The sequence below is a fragment of the Rousettus aegyptiacus genome, unplaced genomic scaffold (assembly GCF_014176215.1).
Source record: "Rousettus aegyptiacus isolate mRouAeg1 unplaced genomic scaffold, mRouAeg1.p scaffold_m13_p_14, whole genome shotgun sequence".
Taxonomy (NCBI): Eukaryota; Metazoa; Chordata; class Mammalia; order Chiroptera; family Pteropodidae; genus Rousettus; species Rousettus aegyptiacus.
In genome coordinates, this window is record NW_023416289.1 from 16,467,828 (window position 1) to 16,472,500 (window position 4,673).

The window sequence follows — 4,673 nt, forward strand, 5'->3', positions numbered from 1 at the left end:
TCTCTTACTTTACTCATTGATAGAGAATTTGTCTTTAGGATAAAGGTGATGATAATGATAATGATGATACAATTATGATGACGACAGTGATATTGAAGATGACAATATAGAGGACAATGGTGACAGTAATTGATATAGAAAAATTCTCATGAGAGCAGAGACCATGTGTCTATTGTTTGCTGCTTTCTCCTCAGCATCTATCACAGGCACAACATTGATATTCAATAAATATTTGTTGAATGAACAGAAGCATGAATGAAAGATGATGGTAATGACTAGAAGTGGTTCAATTCAATTGAGTTGATGATAGTGTATTATGTGCCTCAAAACGAGAGACTGTCAATTTCTTTTCTGTTCCAACTGCTTTTAAGGAAGTGAACCATTCCAATGATATTGCATCTCAAACAATTAATTTTCACCTATTCTGTTGAGCGTTATCACCTAGTATTTAGCACATTGTTAATTGTCACTTTGTAACCATTTGTAAAGTGTGAAAAACCCAGCTGTACAGATTCCTCTCCTCCACTAATTGTGTTTTTCTTCAACCCAGAGCAATGACAAGCAGAAAAAAAAAAAAAAACAGAATTTATGATAACATATCTAAAATAAGCTGATTACAACTTTCTTCTTAAAAAATAAAATGTCAGTAATTCCTCTGCAGGTACTGACAGAAGATAAAGATATTATATAGAGTATCAAATGCTCCATTACAAAATCCATACTGTATTAAAAAAAAAGGCATGATGGGCTTGCAAGATAGACTTGATTGCACATATCGAGAACTTGTCCCTTTCAATTTATAAGTCTATTCACTTACACTTTTGTTTTTAAATTTAATTGACTTTGAGTGTTAAGGACAAGGTGCTTGAGATGATGGGGAAGAAATAACATGCTACAATTTCTTACTGTACTGTCATTTATGAGTTTTATCTTTTCTACGTGTATCGCTTAACACAGTGACAAATCCATTGCACGTATCTATACATCCGTATCAATATAATACTTCTCTAAAGAAAGGAAAAATACCATCATTGGGGTCAATAATACATACTTGATTCAAATCTGAATTGTGCACCTGGCTATCTGAGTGACCTAGGGCAAACTGTAATTCTCAGTTTCAACATCTATAATAATTATGAGGATTAAATTACACCCAACATAAAGTAGATACTCACTGCATACCACTTGCCCAACTCTTTGTACCCTTAATACAATGTCACATCAGAGCAATTATTGAGCAATGGATGGCACTAAAACTTTTGATTCTAACTACTCAAATTATCTTTTAACTTTTTAAAAAAAATAAATTTATTGTGGTGACATTGGTTAATACAATTATATAGGTTTCAAGTGTAAAATTCTATAACACATCATCTGTATGTTGCACTGTGTTCACTATCCAAAGTCTTATATTTTTCCATCACCGTATATTTGACCCCTTTACCCTCTTCTATCTTCATCTACCCCCTTTCCCTCTGGTAACCGTTAAACTGGTGTGCACGTCTATGAATTTTTGTTTGTTTGTCTTGTTTGTTTTTTGCTTTCAGTTTTATATCTAACACATGAGTGAAATTATGATTCTCAACTTTTTCTGTTTGACTTATTTCGCTTAGCATAGTATTCTCAAGATCCATCCATATCGTTGCAAATGGAAATATTCATTTTTTCTTATGGCTGAGTAATAGTCCATTGTATATATGCACCATACCTTCTTTATCCGATCATTTATTAAAAGGCACTTAGGATTTTCTGTGTAAAGACTCATGTTGTCTAAAAAAGTGACAGTTTTACCTCTTTATTTTCAATTTGATGGCCTTTATTTCTTTCTCTTGCCCGATTGCTCTGGCTAGGACTTCTACTAAGTTGTATTCTTCCCGATTTTAGAGGAAAAGCTTTAAGATTTTCACCATTGACTATGATGTTAGCTGAGGGTTTGTCACATATGGCCATTATGTTGAAGTGTTTTCCTTCTCTACCCATTTATTGTGTTTTTTAATCATTAATGAGTGTTGTATCATTGTCAAATATGTTTTCTGCATCTATTAAGATGATCATATAATTTTTATCTTTTATTTTATTTATATGGTGTATTACATTGATCAATTTGTTCATGTTAAATTATCCTTGTGCCCCTGGAATAAATCCCACTTGATCATGACATATTATTATTTTTAATGTGTTGTTGTTTTCAGTTTGCTAGTATTTTGCTTAGGATTTTTGAAGCTGTATTTATCAGAAATATTGGTCCATAGTTTTCTTTTTTGTGTGTTATCCTTGCCAGGTTTTGATATCAGGGTAATGTTAGCCTCTTCTTCAATTTCTTGGAGGAATTTGAGAAGGATAGGTTCAAGTATTTGAATGTTTGGTTGAATTCCCTAGTGAATCCATCTGGTCATGGAGTTTTACTTTTTGGGGAGGTTTTAGATGATTGTTTTAACTTCCTTACTGTTAATTAGTTATTTAAAACTTCCGATTCTTTGTGATTCAGTCTAGGAAGGTCATGCATTTTGAAAATGTGGAACACTTCATGAATTTGCATGCCATCATTGATTAGGGGCCATGCAAATCTTCTCTGTATTGTTTCAATTTTAATATATGTGCTGCTGAAGTGAGCTCAGCTCTTAACTTTATTATCCTTTATCCTTTTTGTGTATACAGTTTAGTAATAGATATTTTAGAAAATATGCTAATGCATAAAATATAGACCTTAGCATTAACTTATAATTTATTAATAGATATGATTTTGTGCAAAAATAATTCCAAATCAGTGTTTTTTTAATTTAAGTAAATTTAAATTCTGAAAAGGATAGTTATTTTTATTCTACTTCTATGTAATCATTTTATGAAATCATAAAACTATGCTTAAATATCTTACGTTTATAGATAATAATGTTTATATAATTACATATGGATACAATTTTGTCATATTTCCTAAAGAGTCACCTCTACTCTCAATGCCTCCTTAAAAACACCTCTCTCCTTTTCTGCTACCAGAAATATAAGTCATCCATAAATTAAAATAGAACTGTTGCCACAGAGAATAGATACAAGCCAAACTTTGTTTCTTGATTTGTGAATATCAGTATATCGTAAGGGCCAGAGATTCTGATTTAAGACAACATGTGATTTTAAAAGTCTAGGGATAATCTGAAAATGTTACATACTGTATGATTCTAACTATAAAACATTCTGGAAAAGGCATAGTATGGAGACAGTAAAACGATATGTGATTGCTAGGAGTTAGAGTGGCAGAAGAGGAAGGATGAATAGGCAGACCACAAAAAAGGACAGTGAAAATACTCTGTATGATACCATAATGATGGATACATGTCATTAAACATTTGTCCAGACCTGTTGAATGTACAATACCTAGAGTGAATCGTAATGTGAACTATGGACTTTGGGTGATTATCACATATCAATGTAGATTCATCAGTTTTAACAAATGTAACACTCTGGTTGAGGATATTGATAATAAGCGAGGCTATGAATGTATGAGGTAGGGATGTATGAGGAATTTCCGTACTTAGCTTGGAAGTTGACACGCTCATCTTAATTAAACACACACACACACACACACACACACACACCCACCTGAAAACTAGTAACTTTTCTTAGAATAATCAGAAAAATTGAACTCACAGAGAAAACTGCCACCCCAGATCTGGAAAAATGGGTAAATTCAGAGAGTCATAGTTGAGATTAGCTAGAACAAAAGTTGCCAGAACAATAAACCAGTAAAAAGCTATAAATGATAGTTTGATGAATTGTTGAAGTCTGGATGTAGGCTAAAATAAGAGTGAAAACCCCTGGGGTTGGATCAGTGTTATAGGGACCCCTGCTCTTTTGGAGATTTACCTCTAGAAACCCTACCGGGTCCTTGTGGTGAAGATTTGAAGCCTATACCAAAGCTTTAGCAATGTGTAGGTAGAGAAATTACTGAACTCCTCGCCTTTCTTTCACCAAAAGAGAAACAAAAAGTTGAGAAACATCTATCAATGGTACAGTCTAGAGATAGAAGACTACTAAAAAAATTAGGATTTAATAATAGGTTTATAGAATGCTTCATTTTCTCCATACCTTACTATTGTCCCAACAGAACTCCAGTATACTGACAAGATTACACCTGAAAGAGGTGCAAAGCACATTCTTTCTGAGAAGTTAAGGAAGACCAAAATCAGGAGAGAAAACAAAAAAACACTGAAGGAACTCAAAGAATCTGGGACTTAAAATTACAAATATTTTAAAATAGCCCACTCTTAGATTAAAATAAATCCTTATACTAATGACCTATTTTCCTTAGTTACCATTACTCGATACATGTCCATCTTGCAAAAACAACAAAAAGACAAGTCATGCCAAAAAACAAGAAAAAAACACAGTCTGAATAGACAAAGTAAACATCAGATTCAAACTCAGAAACTACACAGATGTTGGAATTATCAGATAGGGAATTTTAAATAACTATGATTAATATGTTAAGGGCTCTAATGGAAAAGTAGACAGCATGCAAGAACAGGTGGTTAATGGAAGCTTAGGGATAAAAATTCTTAAAAAGTAATCAAAAAGAAATGCTAAAAATTCAGGATACTGTAGCGAAAATGAAGAATTCCTTTAATAGGCTCATCAGTGGACTAGCCATGGCAAGAAAATATTAAGCGATTTTTAAGATG

General features: G+C 32.6%; 1 non-coding gene across 1 annotated transcript; it reads right to left on the minus strand.

The window, feature by feature from the left end:
• Positions 1–2,509: 2,509 nt before the first annotated feature.
• LOC118611523 lies at positions 2,510–2,616 on the minus strand. The gene has a single exon (XR_004954487.1). It is a non-coding gene; the product is annotated as a U6 spliceosomal RNA (small nuclear RNA).
• Positions 2,617–4,673: the final 2,057 nt, after the last annotated feature.